We start from the raw sequence: 24302 nt of genomic DNA, 5'->3' as shown, positions 1-24302 counted from the left end.
CATACAGGCTTCTCTGTTAGTTTCTCACACATGAAACCTCAGTGTCTCCTGCTCCTGCAGCCTCCAGGGATCATGGGAAAGTGACAGCCTCTTGCCTTGACTTCAGCAATGTCTTTAGAGACACTCGTAAGAAGTTGTAATTGCCTTTGCTAATTAGCAACTGTGAAAAAAGTTCTCAGAAATGTTTTCAACTCTTCAAGTCTGGGCTGTCATCGCTGCTACACGTGAAACGATAATTGGGTTGTGAGAAGAGGGGACATCACAGAATCACACTTTAATCTTGGGTTCCTGCTGCCTCATTCCCAGGCACTGCTGCTGCTGTGACCATTACCCTGAGCCACCCTTGCTGGCAGGAGAAGGCATCAGGTGAGTGTCTGTTTCAGCTGTGGGAGAGGCAGAGTCTGCGAAGAGGAAAAGTCTGAGCAAATGCTGGGTCTGGCAATGGGTTGCCTGTGGGTGAAGCAGAACCAGCGATGGAGCTGGACCGGGAGGGATGATAATTCCTTAGTCAGAAGCTGACCAGGAAAGAGGATCCAGTACCCTGGCCCTCATGCCAGCTCTGATGACTCCTGATGACATTTAATGATGTTCTCACTGCCATGTTGGTGAAGAATACCAGTGATAATTACACAAGGTTTAGGTGTTGACAGATTGTAGTCATAAATATATGTTATTCACACAACCTTCCATAGATTATACATTAAATTCACTGTGTTATTAGTTGTGCACTCATAATGCCTTCATCCTTGTAATAAAGAGTAGCATGAAACCATAAGAATTCCCTCAGCGTGGACAAATACCATGTATCTGAAATCACTTCTGGAATAAAAGGTGTGTTTTTAACAGTATAAATCTATACATATCAAGCACATGATAAAGTCAGTAATTGTGCTCTGCTGGGAACTCCAGTGTTCTGGTGACTGTGGCCAGGCTGCTTCTATCCTGTAGTTGGACAAGCAGCAGTTAAGGAAAAGTTCCATTCATTAGTATCAGCTACTGCTGACAACAGTGATCAGGGTCAAATGCATCTTGTGCTGTTCACTATGGGATTTAAAGATATTCTTATCACTCTCTTTAAATATTGTTATTTTGTTATACTAATAATATGTATCCTGAGGTTCCCTCGCTTCACACAGCTTCCAATCCAGCATTGTTGATTGCAGGTCCGATGCCGAGTAGCAGATACTAGATACTTGGGTTTGCTCACTGGGACTTTGTGTCCATGAACCAGCCACCCTCCTTGACCTCTCCTGGCTCCTAGCAGCCTCCATCCCACTCTCTGGCTCTGTGAGTTTGGTTATTTTAGCTCACACAGATGAGCCAGATCAAGCAGTTTTGTCCCATGTGTGCTTCATTCCACTCAGCACCATGGTCTTCATCCATCTTGTCAGGGGCTGCAGAATTTCCCTTTCCTTAGGCTGAGAAAGATCCCACAGGGTGTCCTCACTGCATTTTCTTCCTGTGCTGGTCCTTCAAGGACAGTGAAACTGTTTCCACATCTTGGCTATGATGAATGCTGCTGCGATGACCATGGGACTTCTAATATCTCTTTGACACCCTGGATTCTGGTATTTGCATACTCAGAAATGGGATTGTCTAATATGATGCTCATTCTTTCTTTAACTTTCAGAGGAACATTCATCCTGTTTCTCACGAGGGCTGCACCATTTTTCATTCTCAGGGACAGTGTCTTAGGTTTCCAACTTCTCCCCACCCTCACCACAAGGTTATCTTTTGCTTTTGCTAATGCAACTTATGACAGAAATACGGAGAAGCTTGACGGTGGATTTGAGTTGTGTTCCTACATGTCTATGGCATTGGGCCTATGTGTATATCCTTCTCAGTCATTTGTGACTCTTCTTTGGAGAAATGTCCATTCAAGTCTTTAGCCCATTTTTCTGGTAGACTACTAGTTTCTTGCCTTTGCAGTTATTTTTTGCTATGGAGTTGCAGAAAATAATTTCACTATAATTTCAGTCTTTATGATACTTAAGATTTTATGTTCTCCCTTTATATACATCTATTATTTTTCAATGTATTTCACAAGTTTGCTTCACTAGTTATGATTGGACCTATCTGGTACGTTAAAAAATTAATGAGTAACCAACTAGAAATTAGTATTAATTTGGTTTCTTTCCTACACTGCCTTGTTACAAGTTAGTATTTCATGCATCATTGCTTAAGGACAGAGAAATATTATTGAATAATTTCTATGATATTCACCATTGTATTTTCCTCCTGTTGTTTCAGCAAATGAGTCTTTCTATAACCAGAATCATAGTCAGGCAATTTTGCCTTTAGTAAATCCAGTTTGTATATGACACAGATCCCTTTAGGATTGCTTTATGGTTAGTTCATATATGTTTTATTAGGATCTTGAAGGCTTTATTCATATTTGCTATTGACCCATGTATTAAATATTTACATGGAAATAAAAAATGGTTTACATCAAAATTATAAAATGAATTGCCAACCATGTAAAATAAATTACTAGTAGGTACAATTAAAGGGATGGTGCACAAACAGCACTCATGACAGGAGTGGAGTGTGTGCAGCGTGGCTGACAGGGGGACCAGCACAGCACAGTCATCAGGGCACCATGCTGAAACAAGCTGAGCCAGGTTTAAGGTTTCTCTCAAATGCTAAGCAGTGTGTGACTTTAGGTCATTTAAGGATTGTGTACACATGCCTAATTTTTACTTGTCCTTCCTGAAAAGTGGTCCTCATGAAAACATCATGCAGTTATGAAAATCAAAGAAAGTACCAGATACATGGCCTTATAACTGTGATGCATATATTGCCAGTGCTATTCCAAGTTTCTATATTCTACTCCAAGAGGTCTCCTAAGAAGGCATGACTTCAAGTACACATTTGGCATTGAGAACATAGGATTTCAGTCAGATGAGCCATGTAGGGACATCCCTGTGCAGCTGGTCTTGCCCACAGCACGTTTGAAGGTCTACTGAGTAAATTCATAGAAGGGAAAATTTTGCAACAGAATTTGGTACCTGGTCAGTTTATGTAGATACTAACAAAGAGTTTTTCTAAATGTTGTGCCCATTTCAACACCACCAGCAGTGTGTGAGGTTCTGGCTCATTCATGTCCTTGCAAATCTTGATATTTCTTGTCATTTTCATTTGAGCTATCTGTTCACTGTATAATGTGTCCAGGTGGTGGTTTTATGTACATTTTCCTGATAACTAAAGATATTGGATACTTTTCTCATATTCATTATCTATTGAATAACTTCTTCCTTGATCTTTCAACTGGAAAATTTTGCAGTTTTTGCAAATTTTGCAGTGAATTTTAAAAATTCACTTGTATGGTAAGTAAGAGTTCTCTTGATGGATACAAATCTTTCTTTGTGTGTGTGTGTGTGTGTGTGTGTGTGTGTGTCTGTCTCCATCTTTGGTTCTCTCTCTTTGTACATGTATACATGTGTCTATTCATGAGACAATCCTTAATTTTAATATAATTTATTATTGATCGTATGGTTAATGTGTTCTGTGTTTTGAAGAAAACAATTTTTTACTCTTAGACTACAGAAATATTCTTTTACTGTAAGATGGTTATTATGTATCTGAAAAACTTACATTAACAATCCATTGTGTGTTTTTCTTCCAATCTTTCACTGGCCACTGCTCCCCCAGGTTATCACCATTACCTTAGAGGTGATGTCCCCATGAAATGTGTGGGTGATTCATCTGATCTCCATCTGCCACTCAAAGATTGTGGCATTTTCCCAAGAACACACCACCAAAGTTTTTCTCATTGTCAAAAGTCTACAATGAGCCTTTCCTATCAGAGAAATGCTTGTGGCTACAATTTAATAAAAAATGTGCTGCAGGACGGAACAGCCTCCAGAGATGTGGCACTAGGAGCAATGTTCTTGTCACTTTCTACAGTCGGACTCCTGGGAAATTTTCTTCTTCTTTCCCATTATCTCTTCCTTTCCCTTGCTGAATGCAGGTTGAGGCACACAGACTTGATCCTCAAGCACCTGACTATAGCCAACTGCTTGGTCCTTCTCTCTAAAGGACTTCCCGAGACCATAGCAGCATTTGGGCTGAGATACATCCTTAATGATGTTAAATGTGAACTCGTTTTATATGTTCGGAGAGTGGGCAGGGGAGTATCCATTGGAACCACTTGTCTCTTGAGTGTCTTCTAGGCCATCACAATCAGCCTCATGAGTTCCAGGTGGAAGGATCTAAAGGCAAAAGCTCTCAGGTACATTGGCAGCTCTATTTCCCTTTGTTGGACCATGCAGTTGGTGGTACAGCTTTTTTTCCCCATGTATGGGTTGTATGTTTCAGGCAAATGGGACAGCAAAAACATGACAAGGAAAAGACACTGGGGCCACTTTTCTCTTGCAGACCACGGGAAGGTCAGTGGGTTCATCTATATGGCAGTGGTAGTGTTACCAGAAGTCTCCTGTTCTGTGCTCATCATCTGGACCAGCGGTTCCATGATTCTCACCCTACACAGGCACAAGCAGTGGGTCCAGCACATCCACAGAACCAACATGTGTCCCAGAGTCTCACCAGAGTCCAAGGCCACCCGAAACATCCTTGTCCTGGTGAGCAGCTTGTATCTTTCTACACACTCTCCTCCATCTTTCATGTTTTTATTGCTCTTTTTCATGACTTCAGTTTGTGGTTGGTGAACATCTGTTCCCTCATTACTTTGTGTTTTCCTACCATCAGCCCCTTTTTGGTAGTAAGCTGTGATTTCCTTGTATCCAGGTTCTGCTTTACCTGAAAAAGAACAAAAAAAAAAAAATCTTATCAGAAACATGTAAACTGTATACTTTTTCAGAAGGTGCAGTTGTGTCTTCAGCCACCACCTTCAAATACTGTATCCAAGAACTTAAGGAGAAGCCACATAATCCTGGGATAGACCTTAGTGAACATTGTGGCTTCTTCTTTAGCTCAAGCTGCATGAGACAGTAATGGTAAATATCCAAGATGGGTTAGTTATCCCACATAGGATGCTGTTGATAGAAGTCTCAACCAAATGCTGCCTAAAGGAAAGTGAATGTCTTCGTTTCCATCTCCTGCACCTGATACTCACAGTTGTTTACTAGGGTGGACTCAGGGAGAACCATTCCTGCCACAGGAAGGGTGAGTTCTTCCCAAAGCTCAACTCAGAAGGGAAGTGAGACACAATGAATCGGTTACTTCCCCTCAGGAGATAAAGAAATCACTGGAAATTCCTTTGGAAAGAACACAAATCAGTGTTACCCTCTGATAAAGTCCAAGTCCCCTTAAATCCTGAGCTTTCTGGTTGACCCTCAAAGGATTTTTCATCCAAAAGTCTTGAGAATGATGGGGCCACCTGAAGGAGAGGTTCCTCACCTGGCCAGGCCTCTGGGGGACACCCCTATGTCTTCAGGGCTCTCTCCTGCCATGGGGACAAGACAGTCATGAGTCTTGCATCCAGACCATCCAGACCTATGAAGCTATACCTATTGCTGGGGCTAAGGGAGGAATGTCACTTGAGCCAGGAGACATTCAAGGTTGTGGTGTTCTGTGATGAGGCCATAGTATTTCAGCCTGGGTCAAAAGGATGAACCCTGTCTAACAGTCATCATTTGTGAATTATATTGTAAATGAATTAATTTAAGAATCAAGTTGTTCACTTGAGTAGGTTAATGCCAGAGGCTACAATGGAGGATTTTGAGGAAGGTAGAATGTGAAGGGTAATTTCCATCATTAAAAAGCAATTTAAACTTTTCCCATAGAGAAACCCTGACTGGCCACTGAGGGAGAGCCACACACACGCCCACGAGTTGTTGGTGGGGGCTGGGTTTGAACCCTCCACCTCCAGTATATGGGACTGGCACCCTACTCCTTTGAGCCACAGGCAGTACCCAAGGAGTGCTTTGCATGTGGCTTATTCAAAAGATTTTGCCAGGGTGGCCACTATGTTGATTGACAAGAATTGTGATCTGAACATCAGAGATGCTGAAGAGAGGATACCTCTGATAAAGAAAAGTCAATTTAGATGATGGCAGACAGGATGGATGTGTAGCCCACCTCTCCCAAGCCATCAGGTGAGAGGAAAGGGGGTCTGGACCTTCCCCGTTTGTGGATTATTGGTGTGGACGGACAGCTGGAGACACTCAGTGAATTGGCAGATTGCTATATATGAGGGGTAATTTAAAATCACAGACTCTGTTGTAGAGATTCTTCCCTGCTTGGCCGAGCTGGCCAGCAGGCCCCTCTCTTACGGAGGACAGTAGCTTGCAAATGCTGACAAAACCCAATTGACGAATATTTATTCCTGAACTGAGGGAGGCATCCGAAAGGAGAGCCACTCAAAACCACGGGGAGCTGGGCAACCTGATGGAAAATTGAAAGGAAGGGATCCTGCCCGGGAAACAAACATTTTGAACTACCCAAAAGGGCAGACACCTTCCCCCAGACCAGGAGTGATTGAATAGACCCAAGCATTCCTGGTGGAGAATGTTGGAGGGGGTTGGCGGTTCAGGCTACACAGCGAACTGGCAGGTCCCTATCCAAAAGGGAAACTCTGAACCATAAAACTCAGAATAAGGTCCCCGAGGGCTCCAGCTGTGGGAACTGGCTACAGCTGAGGGAACCAGCTACAGCCGCAGGACCTGCCAGCAACCACACGAACCCAGCAGCACCCTCCCCCACAGCCAATTGCCGTCACCAGTTTGCTGGAGAACCTGGGAGCAGAGTGGAAAGATTTGAGAAGCATGGACTCCTGCACTGAGTGGGAAGGTCGGTCGCGAGTGCTGTCTGGAGAAGAACAGCCGAGGTTACACAATACTTAGGTGACAAACTTTTACAGAAACTCCAAAATGGCGATCAGCCATGGAAGGTAGTTACCATAGTTACAGTATAAACTGTGAATCAGGTATAAGCCTGGAAACCACTCACAGCGGCACTGGGTGTCCAGAAAGTATATTGCAGTATGAATATATTCCTACGAAAGTTGATCCCTACGTCATACATATAGATGTATATGTCTACATACAAGAATAATATTTTTGTGGTTGGTGCCTTTTTTTTCTTTTCTTTTTTTTTTTTTTCTGTTTTTTCCTCACCATTTTCTTGGAAGAGTTTTTGATAATTTTTTATTATTACTTTTTATATAGATATATTTTTTATTCCTATTTTTTCTATTTTTAATTTCTCCTTTCTTCTAACCTTTCTACGAACACCACATTTTTTTTTCTTTTTTTTCAATTATTTTATGATTATCACTATTTTTATTGCAGTTGTTTTTATGTTGCTGTTGTCATGGGTGTTGTCTGTATGTCTATGTGTCTCCGTCTGTTTCTGTATCTGTGGGCTTGTGTGCCTGGTAGCCTTTGTATCTGTTTATTTGCTCATTTGCTCTCAATGAGCTTGGTGTCATGACCTGCAACTCTGAGGTCCCAGCACTCCCCTCCACTCTCACTCTGAGGTCTGGATGCCTGTCCCCCAGGAATCCAGATTCTTGGGTGATTTCTTGAGAGGTATAGATAGGACCTGGACTGCAGCTGGACAGTGCTGATTCTGCCGCACAGGAGTGAGGAGACGATGGTCGGCTAAGAGGGAATCATGCCGGAGCAGTGGTGCCCTGAGGTGCAGAGCAGCCGCCTTCTTTAGCAATAACAAGGCCCAACCCCAGATATCCCTTAGCCACTCCTCCTGTCTCCCTGGGCAAACAGATGAGGCCGGGCATCTTCTCAGATGGCAACCACCATGGAACAGACCTGGGACTAAAACACAGGCCCCGTGAGTAAAGGGTTTGCCTGAGGCGGTACTGGCCTGGATGGAACGTGGGGACTAGAAAATGCATGCACAGAGCCGGGAAACTCCCAGGGTGGGGCTGATCCAGAGGACTGCTTTACTGAGCCTAAGATGCACCCAGCCCTCAGGGGATCATGAGCCCATAGACAAAGAGGCCAAGAGGCTACAGCTGACAACTAATCATGCTGCAAATGCAAACCCACAGGAGTAAAGACAGGGCCTGAGGCACAGGTTCTGGGAACTCAAATCAGCCTCTCCTCTGCAGAGGAATTTAGCAGGGTCAGAAACAAACTCCCACAGGGTTGTTCTGTTCAGCCAGTAACATAAACTAAAGGTGGGGCTGGAACTGAGTGCACACCCCCAGCCTCCATCAAGTACCCGAGGTTGACAGGCCTCACCACCCCCTGCTGGATAGAGGCAGAGAGCAGCGGCCTGGATGGGCAGATACAGACTTCCCTGTGATTTAGGTAGGTGCAAACCTCTGGAGTATCTGCTCACTGCAGACAACTGACGGGGTAACAGCCCTGCGGGGCTAGCAGCAACTGGGTGTGACAGAGCTGCAAGGTGGGGAAGGAGGCATCAACCTTCCCAAACTGATCTATTTGCTGGGTGGCTCCTTCTGACTCCATGCAGCACTGGAGCAAGCCATATCAGAGTAGTCACCAGACCCCTGTGGTCCAGTTCCCAGAGACCTCTTAAACTCTCCGACCCGAAACAGGTGCTGACTGAGACAATTGATTTGGACCTTTTGAACTGAGCCAATTGTCTGAGGACTATTCAGGTGGTGCCCTGGGTGTGTGGTTGTAGGAAGGTTTGATTTTCCTTTTCCAATTGTTGCCAGTGGTGGGCAGGGTGACTTAATTGCTGGTATTTCTCCACAGCTGAGACTTCAACCCAGAGTAACTGTTTCACTAGGGTCGAACAGAAACCAGCTGAAAACAAGGCAGAACCACTTAGCCCCACCACACCAAACAAGGCCCCAGTTTCTCAGACCACAGCACTATACGGGTCCTCGACAAAGCTCCAGGGGAAAAATCAAAGGGAGTAAAACAATCATGGGGTGGAATCAGCAGAAAAACTCTGGTAACATGAATAACCAGAATAGATCAACCCCTCCAAGGAAAGATATGGCAGATGTAATTGAAGATCCCATTCACAAACAACAGGCTGAGATGTCAGAAATCGAATTCAGAATTTGGATTGCAAACAAGATTAATAAAATGGAATTAGGAATTCGAGGAGAAATTCAAAGTTGTCTCAAGAATTTAATGAATTTAAGACAAAACCACAAAAGACTTAGACACACTGAAGCAAGAATTTGCATCCCTCAAAGATCTGAAAAATACAGTAGAATCCCTCAGTAACAGAGTGGAGCAAGCGGAAGAAAGGATTTCTGACATTGAAGACAAACCCTTCGAACGTTCCCAAACTCTCAAAAAGGAAGAGAAATGGAGGGCAAAACAGATCATTCTCTCAGAGAGCTCAGGGATAACTCAAAGAAGGCTAATATCTGACTCATTGGAATCCCTGAAACAGAAGAAATTGGCCTCACTAGGCACAGAGGCCCTTCTCCATGAAATTATGAAAGAGAATTTTCCAGACATGCCTAGAGATTCTGAAATTCAGATAGCAAACAGCTTCAGAACCCCAGCATGACTCAACCCCAATAAGACATCCCCCAGGCATATCATAATTAACTTCACTAAAGTTAATATGAAGGAGAAGATTCTCAAAGCAGCCAGACTTAAGAAAGCCATTACCTACAAAAGGAAGAATATTACAATGACTGCAGATCTCTCTGATGAAACTTTTCAAGCCAGAAGAGGGTGGTCACCGACTTTTAATCTCCTAAAGCAAAATAACTTTCAACCCTGAATCCTGTATCCAGCTAAACTGAGTTTCATTTATGATGGAGAAATAAATACTTTAATGACATTCACATGTTGAAGAAATTTGCCATAACCAAACCAGCTCTTCAGGATATCCTCAGACCTATCCTCCATAATGACCAAACCAATTGTCTACCACAAAAGTACACTCACTCACTCAGACACTTCTGATCAAACTCCAACTTCCACAGTGGTGAAAGGATTAAAAATGTCCACTGGACTTTCGAAAAACTCGATACCCAAAATTTTACCAGACTTATCAATATTCTCCATTAATACGAATGGCTTAAACTGTCCTCTAAAGAGGCATAGGTTAGCTGACTGGATACAAAAACTCAGGCCAGATAGTTGTTACATACAAAACTCACATCTTAACTTAAAAGACAAATATAGACTCAGGGTGAAAGGATGGTCATCCATATTTCAGGCAAATGGTAATCAGAAAAAAGCAAGTGTTACAATTTTATTTGCAGATACAATAGACTTTAAACCAACAAAAGTAAGGAAGGATAAGAATGGTCACTTCATATTTGTTAAGGGTAATACTCAATATGATGAGATTTCTATTATTAATATCTATGCACACAACCAGAATGTGCCTCAATTTATAAGAGAAACTCTAACAGACATGAGCAACTTGATTTCCTCCAGCTCCATAATACTTGGAGATTTCAACATTCCTTTGGCAGTGCTGGATAGATCCTCCAATAAGAAGCTGAGCAAAGAAATTTTAGATTTAAACCTAACCACCCAACATTTGGATTTAGCAGACATCTACAGAACATTTCATCCCAACAAAACTGAATACACATACTTCTCATCAGCCCATGGAACATACTCCAAAATCGATCACATCTTAGGTCACAAGTCTAACCTCAGTAAATTTAAAGGAATAGAATCCTGCATCTTCTTGAACCACCATGGAATAAAAGTTGACCTCAGTAACAACAGGAATCTGCATACTCATACAAAAACATGGAAGTTAAATAACCTTATGCTGAATGATAGCTGGATCAGAGATGAGATCAAGAAGGAAATTGCCAAATTTTTGGAACAAGATGACAATGAAGACATGAATTATCAGAACCTCTGGGATACCGCAAAGGCAGTCCATAGAGGGAAATTTATAGCACTGCAAGCCTTCCTCAAGAGAACGGAAAGAGAGGAAGTTAACAACTTGATGGGACATCTCAAGCAACTGGAAAAGGAAGAACATTCCAACCCCAAACCCAGTAGAAGAAAAAAAATAACCAAAATTAGAGCAGAATTAAACGAAATCGAAAATAAAAGAATTATACAACAGATCAATAAATCAAAAAGTTGGTTTTTTGAAAAGGTCAATAAAATAGATCAACCTGTGGCCAAACGGTCTATGAACCAAGTGTATGGTGTCCCATGATCATACTAATGTACACAGCTATGATTTAATAAAAAAATAAATAAATAAAAAGAGAAAAAAAAGAGTAAAATCTCTAATCTCATCAATCAGAAACGACAAAGATGAAATAACAACAGGCTCCTCAGAAATTCAAAAAATCCTTAATGAATATTACAAGAAACTTTATTCTCAGAAATATGAAAATCTGAAGGAAAATGACCAATACTTGGAAGCACATCACCTTCCAAAACTTAGCCAGAATCAGGTGGAAATGTTGAACAGGCCCATATCAAGTTCTGAAATAGCATCAACCATACAAAACCTCACTAAAAAGAAAAGCCCAGGACCAGATGGTTTCACGTAAGAATTCTACCAAACCTTTAAAGAGGAATTAGTACCTATATTACTCAACCTGTTCCAAAAAGTAGAAAAAGAAGGAAGACTACCCAACACGTTCTATGAAGCAAACATCACCCTGATCCCCAAACCAGGAAAAGACCCAACAAGAAAAGAAAATTATAGACCAATAACACTAATGAATATAGATGCAAAAATATTCAACAAGATCCTAACAAACAGAATCCAGCAACACATCAAACAAATTATACATCATGACCAAGTCGGTTTTATCCCAGGGTCTCAAGGCTGGTTCAATATACATAAATCTATAAGTATAATTCAGCACATAAACAAATTAAAAAACAAAGACCACATGATTCTCTCAATCAATGCAGAAAAAGCTTTTGATAATATCACCAGCATCCTTTCATAATCAGAACACTTAAGAAAAGTGGTATAGAAGGGACATTTCTTAAACTGATAGAGGCTGTCTACAGCAAACCCACAGCCAATATCATATTGAATGGAGTTAAATTGAAACCATTTCCACTTAGATCAGGAACCAGACAAGGCTGCCCATTGTCTCCACTGCTCTTTAACATTGTAATAGAAGTTTTAGCCATTGCAATTAGAGAAGAAAAGGCTATCAGGGGTATCCATATAGGGTCAGAAGAGATCAAACTGTCGCTCTTTGCAGATGATATGATTTTATATCTGGAAAACACCAGAGATTCTACCACAAAACTCTTAGAAGTGATCAAAGAATACAGCAATGTCTCACGTTAGAAAATCAACGTTCATAAATCGGTAGCCTTTATATATACCAACAATAGTCAAGTTGAAAAATCAGTTAAGGACTCTATTCCATTCACAGTAGTGCCAAAGAAGATGAAATATTTGGGAGTTTATCTAACAAAAGACATAAAAGATCTCTATAAAGAGAAACTCTAAGAAAAGAAATAGCAGAAAATGTTAACAAATGGAAAAACATACCATGCTCATGGCTGGGAACAATAAACATTGTTAAAATGTCCATACTACCCAAACAATATATAATTTTAACGCAATCCCTGTTAAAGCTCCACTGTCATACATTAAAGATCTTGAAAAAACAACACTTCATTTTATATGGAATCAGAAAAAACCTCGAATAGCCAAGACATTACTCAGAAATAAAAACAAAGCAGGAGGAATCATGCTACCAGACCTCAGACTATACTACAAATCAATAGTGATCCAAACAGCATGGTACTGGCACAAAAACAGAGAAGTAGATCTCTGGAACAGAGTAGAGCACCAAGAGATGAATCCAGCTACTTACCATTATTTAATCTTTGACAAGCCAATTAAAAACATTCAGTGGGGAAAAGATTCCCTATTTAACAAATGGTGCTGGGTGAACTGGCTGGCAACCTGTGGAAGACTGAAACTGGACCCACACCTTTCACCATTAACTGAGATAGACTCTCACTCCACTAAAGATTTAAACTTAAGACATGAAACTATAAAAATACTAGAAGAGAGTGCAGGGAAAACCCTTGAAGAAATCGGTCTGGGGGAGTATTTTATGAGGAGGACCCCCCGGGCAATTGAAGCAGCTTAAAAAATACGCTACTGGGACCTGATCAAACTGAAAAGCTTCTGCACAGCCAAGAACACAGTAAGTAAAGCAAGCAGACAGCCCTCAGAATGGGAGAAGATATTTGCAGGTTATGTCTCCGACAAAGGTTTAATAACCAATCCACAGAGAACTCAAACGTATAAGCAAGAAAAGAACAAGTGATCCCATCGCAGGCTGGGCAAGGGATTTGAAGAGAAACTTCTCTGAAGAAGACAGGCATGCGGCCTACAGACATATGAAAAAATGCTCATCATCTTTAATCATCAGAGAAATCAAATCAAAACTACTTTGAGATATCATCTAACTCCAGTGAGACTAGCCTATATCACAAAATCTCAAGACCAGAGATGTTGGCGTGGATGTGGAGAAAAGGGAACACTTTTGCACTGCTGGTGGGAATGCAAATTAATACATTCCTTTTGGAAAGAGATATGGAGAACACTTAGAGATCTCAAAATAGATCTGCCATTCAATCCTGTAATCCCTCTACTGGGCATATACCCAGAAGACCAAAAAGCACATCATAACAAATATATTTGTATCAAAATGTTTATTGCAGCCCAATTTATAATTGCTAAGTCATGGAAGAAGCCCAAGTGCCCATCGATCCACAAATGGATTAATAAATTGTGGTATATGTACACCATGGAATATTATGCATCCTTAAAGAAAGATGGAGACTTTACCTCTTTCATGTTTACATGGATGGAGCTGGAACATATTCTTCTTAGTAAAGTATCTCAAGAATGGAAGAAAAAGTACCCAATGTACTCAGCCCTACTATGAAACTAATTTAGGGTTTTCACATGAAAGCTATAACCCAGTTACAACCTAAGAATAGGGGGAAGGGGGAAAGGGAGGGGAGGGCGGGGGGAGGTGGGTAGAGGGAAGGGGATTGGTGGGATTACACCAGCGGTGCATCTTACAAGGGTATATGTGAAACTTGGTAAATGGCCTGTGAAGCTAGTGAATGATGCCCCATGATTATATCAGTGTACACAGCTATAATTTAATAAAAAAAAGAAAGAAAAAGTATCCAAACATTCTTTTCCCCACTGAATGTTTTTAATTGCCTTGTCAAAGATTAAATAATGGTAAGTAGCTGGATTCATCTCTTGGTTCTCTATTCTGTTCCAGACATCTACTTCTCTGTTTTTGTGCCAGTACCATGCTGTTTTTTTTTATTTAATTTTATTAAATCATAGCTGTGTACATTGATATGATCATGGGGCATCATTCACTAGCTTCACAGACCGTTTACCAAGTTTCACATATACCCTTGTAAAATGCACCAGTACCATGCTGTTTTGATGGCTGAGTAGGGCATAGTACTCAGCCCTACTATGAAACTAATTTGTGGTTTTCACATGAAAGCTATAACCCAGTTACAACCTAAGAATAGGTGGAAAGGGTAAAGGGAGGGGAGGGAGGAGGTGGGCAGAGGGAGGGAGATTGGTGGGATTACACCTGCAGTGCACCTTACAAGGGTATATGTGAAACTTAGTAAATGTGGAATGTAAATGTCTTAGCACAATAACTAAGAAAATGCCAGGAAGGCTATGTTAATCAGTATGATGAAAATGTGTCAAGCGCTCTATGAAACTAGTGTATGGTGTCCCATGATCACATTAATGTACACAGCTATGATTTAATAAAAAATAAATAAATAAATAAAAATAAAAAGCAGTTTATCCACAGAAATTCCTTTTTTTTTTAGTCCCACATTTGTACACAGAAATTCTTGATGTTGGCAAAGCAAACAAAGAAATAGCTTATTAACTTCTTTTTTTTTTGGCCGGGGCTGTGTTTGAACCTGCCACCTCCGGCATATGGGGCCGGCGCCCGGAGGCTGGACCCACTTGACCACAGATTCCGCCCAGCTTATTAACTTCTAATGTTACTTCTAATTTTTAATCCATCCCCTTTTGTTTATGGATGGGTTGGATTTCGTATTTGGAACTATAAAATTGCATTATACGTGTACATTATACAACCTTCCACATGCTTGGGCTACATGATGTAGCACATGGCCTCTGGCCTATAAACCTGTATGGCATGTGACTATGCTGAATACTAGTGGCAAATATAACACAAAGGCAAATATTTGTGTATCTAGACATATCTAAAAAGGGTGGGGTATGAATATAGTATTATTATATTATGGAACCACCAGCCCACCAGGGAAGCAGCCCTTGAATGGAGTTGTGGACCATTTCAGAAAATGAGTTGTTTGGCCCTTTCCTTCCTGCAATTCCTGTGTTACCCAGTGCTGAGGAGTCTATAGCATTGGTCCATGCACCAGAGGCTCCCTGGGTTACCAGGTTACCTGGTTACCTGCCCCAACCCCTATAGTAACCACACCCCCAACAAACACTCACTGCCACCACCACTTAGACTATGTCTGGCCCCACCCTAAGTGCTCAATGTGGCCACAGAAGGTGTAAGCCTGGAGAGGGCCTCCTTCTGGCCTCACAGGTCTCACAGGTATCTGGGACAGGTCACATTCATGGTCAGTGGGTCCAGCCTCCGGGTCTGAGACCTGCTCTCAGAGTGACCTGGAGGGGAATGGTCTCCCTCTTTGCCCAGAGCCTGAGGCTTCAGAACCTCCCTGTGGTGAGCTCTACCCTAGCACAACTGGCTTCAGTCCATATCCTCCTATCTGTTCAATCCCTATGGATGGCCTTTCCCAAGGCACAGCCACCCAAAAGGACATTTTCTGCTTAAACGTGCCAGCTTTGGGAATTCTGGGAAAATGGCTGGCTGCTAGTAACCCTCAGCAGAGGCTCCTGAGCACAGGAAGAAAAACTGGATGGAATTGTACTTTATGAAGCCAAAGATGGGGAGCTGAGCCAAGAAAGAAGTTTGGCAACCTATAACTCCAAGGAAGAACATTCAAGAAAACAAATTACAGGTACAAAGCCTATCTACTAGAGGACAGGAGACTCCTCTCCCAAGCAGGGAGCCTGCCGCAGGCTATCTGTGAATGAGCAGGGAACAAAAGACCTCTCATTTTACCTGTTGGAGAAAGCGGCTAAACTCCAGGTCTCTTTCTCCAGGAAGGTCCCACTTATGAACCTAGACACTACCCTGCCAGGCATAAAATCGAACATATATTTTCCCCCACAAGTCCAAACTCCCAGTCCACCCTTTCCCCCTCACATGGCAGTCTGAAGTTCTGCCCCCTGTAGAGCACAGTGTTTTTGGTCTTGTCCTGAGAGAATTGGGCATAGTGTGGACCGCCAACCATCAGGACAGAATCTGTGACTAACAGGGAAGAAAGAGGATGTGGGAAGAAAAGGACACTCAGAGGGAGGAGGAGCAGTCCCCTGGTTATGACTATGCTTGGCCAGTGGTTGTGTTGACCCTCAGTTCAGGCTATGTCTGGCACATGGGGCACAGAACCCCCAGCTCTGATGGCACCTAGAGCAGAAGAGTGGTTGCCCTGTGTGAACTAAGTTTGGTAGACAGGGCTGGTCTCCAACCCCTGCTGGGCCTGGGAGCAGAGACTTGATAGGTGTGGGTTGTGACCAGAGAGCAAGGGTGTGGTCCCCTGATTCCAACAGAACCCTCAAGCAGTGGCTTACTGGGTATGAACCAAGACCTGAGGACCAGGGCATGATTCACTATATCCAGTTGGGCTGGTGAGCAGAGGCTTACCAGGTGAGCACTGATACTTGTAGGTGGAGTGTGGTGCCATGACCCTAACAGAGCCTGCAAACAGAAGCTTGCCTGGCAGTGGAATAAGACTGGCAAGCATGGGGTGGTCCCCAGAATCCAGCTGGTCCTGGCAAGCAGAGGCTAGCTGTGTGTGGACTGAGACTGGAGGGTGAGGCCTGATGCCCTGACTCCAACAGAGCCTGTGAACTTGCCAGGAGGTGGACTGAGACTGGCAGGTGGGGACATGGTTCCCTGACTCCAACTGTTCTGGCAAGCAGAGGCTAGCTGTGTGTGAACTGAGACCAGAGGACGGGCCCAGTGCCCTGACTCCAACAGAGGCTTGCCAGGCAGTGGACTGAGACTGGCAGGTGGGGGCATGGTTCCCTGACTCCAACTGGTCTGGCAAGCAGAGGCTAGATGGATGTGGACTGAAACTGGTGGGTAGGGGGATGGCCCCTGGCTGCAGCTGGGCCTGTGAACAGAGAAGCGGACAACAGTGTGGACTGAGTCTGGTGGGCAGGACTGTGGATCCCTGGCTCCAATTGTGCTGTTGGAGACCCTTGAATCCCTCTCTGTTGGGTAGGGTTTGCACTGCCTGAGACAATTTGTTTGGAACCTGTGTCTGGGGCTGTCCACTCAGGGACATACTCAGGTTGACCTTCGAAATTCTGTAGCAGAAAAAAAAAGAAGGGTGGGGACTGTATGCCACAGCTCTTTGTATATCTTCACAGTCTATATTTAAACCTAATACTGTGGTTTCTTAGGATAGGGTAAAGGTTGCCTGATATCAAAATAGAGCTAGCTTGTGCTAGCTCACCAAGTAGGTCCTCAGAGTCTCTAGCTAAAACTCTAAAATGGGTCTTTGTAAGGTTGTAGGAGATAAGCCACAATTACAAAGCCTAGTGCTTTGGTAAGGGGCTATCTCTACTACCTGGGAACCCCAATTCAATCTCACCCTACCAGTGATAACAACAAAATGGTGGAAAATAAACACGGTGCAGACCAAAAGAAGAACCCTGCCAACATGAATAACCAGAGTAGATCAACCCCCACCCAAGAAATGACAAAGGAGTTACAACCGAAGATGCCACGCATAGACAAATGGCAGCAATGTCAGAAATCAAATTCAGAATATGGATTACAAATAAGAACAATAGAATGGAAGAAAAGATAGAAATTGAATTCCAAAGAGTAGTTCTAAAGTTGTCTCAAGAAATTAATGAATTCAAAGCCCAAGTCACCAAAAATACAGACATAATGAGAAAAGAGATAACAGGGCTCAAGGAAACAAAAAAGTTAGTTGAGGAGCTCCAAAATACCACAGAATCCTTCAGTAACAGAGTTGCCCAGGCAGAAGAAAGGATTTCTGAAACTGAAGACAAAGCTTTTGAACATTCCCACTCAAAGAGGCAGACAAGGGCAGTGCCTCTGGCTCAAAGGAGTAGGGCACTGGCCTCATATGCCCGAGGTGGCGCGTTCAAACCCAGCCCCAGCCAAAAATTGCAAAAAAAAAAAGAGGGAGACAAATGGACAGCAAAAACACATCATTCCCTGAGAAAGTTGTGGGATCACTTCAAAAGATCAAATATCCATCTTATAGGAATTCCCATAGGAGAAGAGGATGGTCCTAAAGGTACAGATGCTCTACTCCAAGAGATTTTGGAGGAGAATTTCCCAAGTATTGCAAACGATATAGAAGTTCAGATAGCAGACAGTTTCAGAACTCCAACAAGACTAAATCCAAATAAAGCATCTCCTAGACACCTTGTGATTAACTTTGCCAAAGTTAAGACGAAGGGGAAAATTCTGCAGGCAGCCAGACTTTAGAAAAGCATTACCTACAAAGGGAGAAATATCAGAATGACTGCAGATCTCTCAGCTGAAACGTTTCAAGCCAAAAGATGGTCATTGACCTTCAGTCTCCTAAAACAAAACAACTTCCAGCCCAGGATCCTGTATCCAGCTAAACTGAGTTTCATTTGTGATGGAGAAATCAAATACTTTAATGACATAGACATGTTGAAGAAATTTACCATAACGAAACCAGCTCTCCAGGATATTCTCAGACCCATCCTCCACAACGACCAGCATAATGCTCTACCTCCAAAGTAAACTCACCCAGAAATTTTTGAACAAAACCCAACTTCCACAGTTGTGAAAGGAATAAAAATATCCACTGGACATTCGAAAATCTTGACACCCAAAACACAACCAGGCTTTTCAACTCTCTCGATTAATGTGAATGGTTTAAATTGTCCTCTAAAGAGGCACAGGCTGGCTGATTGGATACATAAACTCAGACCAGATATCTGCTGTATATAAGACTCTCACCTTACTTTTAAGGATAAAAATAGACTCAGGGTGAAGGGATGGACTTGTATATTACAGGCAAATGGAAACCAGAAAAAAAGCAGGGTTGCAATTTTAGTAGCAGATACAATTGAATTTAAATCAACAAAGATAAAGAAAGATAAGGAAGGTCACTACATATTTGTCAAGGGAAATACCCAACATGTAGAGATTTTGATAATTAACATTTATGCACCCTACCAGAATGCTCCTCAATTCATAAAGCAGACCCTAATGAATGTGAACAACTTGACATCTTCCTGCACTATAATAGTTAAGGATTTTAACACCCCTTTGACAGTTTTGGATAGATCCTCCAAGAAGAAACTAAACAAAGAAATATTAGACTTAAACCTGACCCTAGAACAAATGAACTTTACAGACCTCTATAGAACATTTCACCCTAATAAAACTGAATATACATTCTTTTTTTTTTCACATATACATGTGTTCATTAGGCTTCCACTTTTTGCCTTCACAAAATTGAAAAGGCTTAAAATTTACCAATAGTAACAATGTTTAAGATAGGGACCAGAAACAAAAACCTTGCAAAGAATGAATAAAGACAAATACATTCAGAAAAGAAATCAGACGATTGCTGCAACGAAGTGTTAAGCAATAATAATAACAGTAATGCGAAGAAAGTAACATTCACATTGTCAAATAAGAGTATGTCTATTATAGAATGCTTTGACTCTGAGGTTCAGTATGGAGTCATCAATTAACTTCTTATTATTTTTTCCCAAAGTATCAAAGAATAACAACTAATATTTATAAATAAAAATAAAAGATAATTTCAAAAAACAGATCATGCCAAATCTTATAGACAATAGAAAAAGAAGAAATGCTTCAAAAACATTCTACTGAATCTGTATACACCTGATAATAAAACTAGAAAAAAATATATTGTTGTAAAGGGGAAATTACAAACATAATTCACTTATAAATGATGATACAGTATTCTGTATCCTAAACAACACATTTACAAGTTGAAGTAAAAATTAATGTTTTCTTGCCCGAGTCTTGTCCTTTTCTCTTCAGACATTATATCCTTCACTACTTGTTCCACCACTTTCTTTAACAATTACCGGTCCCTGGGCTCAGTCCAGGCTCCCAACTACAGTGTCCGGCCAGCCAGCAGCATAGCCTGCGTCTATGCAGGCACCGGGGGCTTGGGCTCCTGGATCTCTGTGTCCTGCTCCACCAGCTTCTGGGGCAGCTGGGGGTCCGGGGGCCTGGCCATGGGGATGGCCAGGGGTCTAGCAGGAATAGGGGATATCCAGACCAGAAAGAGACCATGCAAGAACTGAATGACCACCTGGCCTCCTACCTGGACAGAGTAAGGAAACTGGAGATCCATAATTGGAGGCTGGAGAGCAAAATCCGGGAACACCTGGAGAAGAAGGGGCCCCAGGTCAGAGACTGGGCGCATTACTTCAAGATCATCAAGGACCAGAGGGCTCAGATTTTTGCAAATTCTGTGGACAATGCCTACATCATTCTGCAGATTGACAATGCCCATCTTGCTGCTGATGACTTTAGAGTCAAGTATGAGACAGAACTGGCCATGAGCCAATCTGTAGACAGTGACATCCATGGGCTCCACAACATCATTGATGACACCAATATCACTCAACTGAAGCTGGAGTCAGAGATCGAGGCTCTCAAGTAGGAGCTGCTCTTCATGAAGAAGAACCATGAGGAGGAGGTAAAATCCTACAAGCCCAGGTTTCCAGCTCTGGGTTGACTGTGGTAGTAGATGCTCCCAAATCCCAGGACCTGAGCAAGATCATAGCAGACATGCTGGCCCAGTATGACGAGCTGGCTTAGAAGAACCAAGAAGAGCTGGCCAAGGCCTGGTCCCAGCAGATTGAGGAGAGCACCTCAGTGGTCACCTCACAGTCTGCTGATGTTGGAACTGCTAAGACAATGCTCACAGAGCTGATGTGTACAGTCCAGTCCTTGGAGATTGAATTGGACTCCATGAGAAACCAGAAGTCCAGGTTGGAGGACAGCCTGCCACACGATGCAGATGGAGCAACTCAATGGGGTCCTGCTGCATTTGGAGTCAGAGCTGGCACAGACCCGGGCAGAGGGGCAGCACCAGGCCCAGGAGTATGAGGCACAGCTGAACATCAAGGTCAAGCTAGAGGCTGAGATTGCTGTCTATCACTGCCTACTGGAAGACAGAGAGGATTTCAACCTTGGTGATGCCCTGGAAAGCAGCAACTCCCGCAAACCATCCAAAAGACCACCACCTGCAGGATAGTAGACGGCAAAGTCTGAGACCAACGACACCAAAGTTCTGAGACACTGAGGCAGTAGAGCAGCGTGCCCTTATTATACCAATAAAGAGTTCAGAGGTCACTGGAAAAAAATTAATGTTTAAATAATGTACTTGAGTCAAAATCAAATCCAACTTATATGAGAATTAATCACTATTTTCTTTCTTCTTTTTTTTCTTTTCCTTACCCTCACCCTCTCCCTCCTTCTCTGTCTGTTCACCCCTTCCCCCATGACCTACCATGTCATTAATTGTCATTAATTGTCCTCATATCAAAGTTAAATGCATAGGATTCATACTTATCCATTCCTGTGATGCTTCACTAAGGATAATGTGTTCCACCTCCATCAAGGTTAGCACAAATGCTGCAAAATCTTCATTTTTTTAAGTAGCTGAATAATATTCCATGGTATACATATACCACAGCTTGCCAATCCATTCCTGGGTTGAAGGGCATTTAGGCTGTTTCCACATTTTAGCGATTGTAAATTGGGCTGCAGTAAACAGCCTAGTGCAAGTATCTTTATAATAAAAGGCTTTTCTTCCTTCTGGATAGATGCCCACTAATAGGATTGCAGAATCAAATGGGAGGTCTAGCCTGAGTTCTTTAAGTGTTCTCCATTACTTCCTTCCAAAAAGGTTGTATTAGTTTGCAGTCCCACCAGTAGTGTAAAAGTGTTCCTTTCTCTCCACATCTGCACCAGCATCTGCAGCTTTGAGATTTTGTGACATAGGCCATTCTCGCTGGGGTTAGATGATATCTCAGGGTGGTTTGGATTTACATTTCTCTAATAATTAGGGATGATGAGCATTTTTTCATGTGTTTGCTGGCCATTCATCTGTCTTCTTTAGAGAAGGTTCTGTTCATCTCTCTTTCCCATTGGTGTATGGGATTGTTGGGTTTTTTTCTTGTGGATTAATTGAAGTTCTGCAAATATGCAAATATTATTTCCCATTGAGTAGGTTGTCTGTTTGATTTGATTGTTATCTCCTTGGCTATAGAGAAGCTTTTCAATTTAATTAAATCCCATCTTTTATTGTTGCTGTTGTTGCTATTGCCATGGCAGTCTTCTTCATAAAGTCTTTCCCCAGGCCAATATCTTCTAGTGTTTTTCGTATTCTTTCTTTGAGGATTTTTATTGTTTCATGCCTTAGATTTATGTCCTTTATCCACCTTGAATCAATTTTTGTGAATGGAGAAATGTGTTGGTACAGTTTCAGTCTTTTACATGTGGATATCCAATTCTCCCAGCACCATTTATTAAATAGGGAGTCTTTTCCCCCAGTGGACACTTTCGTTAGGTTTATCAAAGATTAGGTGGATGTAAGTTGCTGGTTTCATGTCCTAGTTTTCTGTTTGATTCCAAATGTCTATGTCTATTTTTGTGCCAGTACCATGGTGTCTTGATCACTATGGCCTTGTAGTACAGCCTAAAATCTGGTATGGAGATACCCCCAGATTTGTTTTTATTACTAAGAACTGTCTTAGCTACATGTTTTTTTTTTTTTCTGGTTCCACAAAACACAGAATCCATTTTTTCCAAGTCTTGAAAATAGGATGTTGAATATACATTCTTCTCATCAGCCCACGGGTCTTCCTCCAAAATAGATCATATCCTAGGACACAAGTCTAACCTCAGCATTTAAAAGTGTAGAAATTATTCCTTCTATCTTCTTGGATCACCATGGAATAAAAGTTGAACTCAGCAGCAATGGGTATCTTCATACTCAAAGTCATGGAACCTAAATAATTTTAGGCTGAATGATAGCTGGGTCAAAGATCAGATTAAGGAGGAAATCACCAAATTTTTGGAACAAAATAATAATGAAGATACAAATTATCAAAACCTGTGGGATACTGCAAAGGCACTCCTAAGAGGGAAATTTATAGCATTGGAATTTATAGCATTTCTTCATCAAGAAAACAGAAAGAGAGGAAGCCAACAACTTAATGGATCATCTCAAGCAACTGGAAAGGAAGAATATTATAACCCCAAACCCAGCGGAAGAAAAGAAATAACCAAAATTGGGACAGAATTAAATCAAATTGAAAACAAAAGAATCATTCAGAACATCAATGAAACAAAAAGTTGGTTTTTTGAAAAGTTTAAAAAAATTGATAAACCTTTGGCCAATCTAACCAGAAATAGGAAAGTAAAATCTCTAATATTATCTATCAGAAATGATAAAGGAGAAATAACAACAGACACTTCAGAGATTCAAAAAATCCTTAATGATTACTACAAAAATCTCTATTACCAGAAATATGAAAGTCTAAAGGAAATGGACCAATACCTGGAAGCATACCACCTTTCTAGACTCAACCAGAAAGAATTAGAAACCTTGAATAGACCTATATCAAGCACTGAAATAGCATCAACAATACAAAATCTCCCTGAAAATAAAAGTCCGGGACCAGATGGCTTCACACAGAATTCTATCAAACCTCTCAAGAGGAACTAGTACCTATATTATACAAGGTTTTCCAAAGCATAGAAAAAGAAGGAATACTTCTCAACACATTCTATGAAGCAAATATCACCCTGATCCCCAAATCAGGAAAGGATCCAACAAAAAAAGAAAATTATAGACCAATATCATTAATGAATATTGATGCAAAAATAATCAATAAGATCTTAGCAAAAGAATTCAACAACACATCAAAAAAGTCATACACCAGATCAAGTTGGTTTTATTTCCAGGGTTACAGGGTTGGTTCAACATACACAAATCTATAACTATAATATATCACATCAATAAAATAAAAAACAAAGACCATATGATTCTCTGAATTGACACAGAAAAAGCTTTGATAATATCCAGCATCCTTTCATGATCAGAATTCTTAAGAAAATAGGCATAGAAAGGACATTTCTTAAACTAATAGAAGCCATCTACAGCAAACCCACCGGGGCTTGCCAATATCATATTGAATGGAGTAAAATTGAAACCATTTCCACTCAGATCAGGAACGAGGCAAGGATGCCCACTGTCTCCATTGCTATTCAACATAATAAT

At 41.6% G+C, this 24302-nt stretch overlaps 1 pseudogene; it reads left to right on the top strand.

Annotated features, from left to right (window-relative positions):
* The window catches only part of LOC128596508 (keratin, type I cytoskeletal 18-like), a 34367-nt pseudogene extending 13050 nt beyond the window's left edge, over window positions 1–21317 (top strand).
* Window positions 21318–24302: the final 2985 nt, after the last annotated feature.

The sequence above is a fragment of the Nycticebus coucang genome, chromosome 10, assembly GCF_027406575.1.
Source record: "Nycticebus coucang isolate mNycCou1 chromosome 10, mNycCou1.pri, whole genome shotgun sequence".
Classification (NCBI taxonomy): domain Eukaryota; kingdom Metazoa; phylum Chordata; class Mammalia; order Primates; family Lorisidae; genus Nycticebus; species Nycticebus coucang.
Note: the sequence above shows the minus strand (reverse complement) of the source record. Positions and strands in the feature narration are given on the sequence as shown.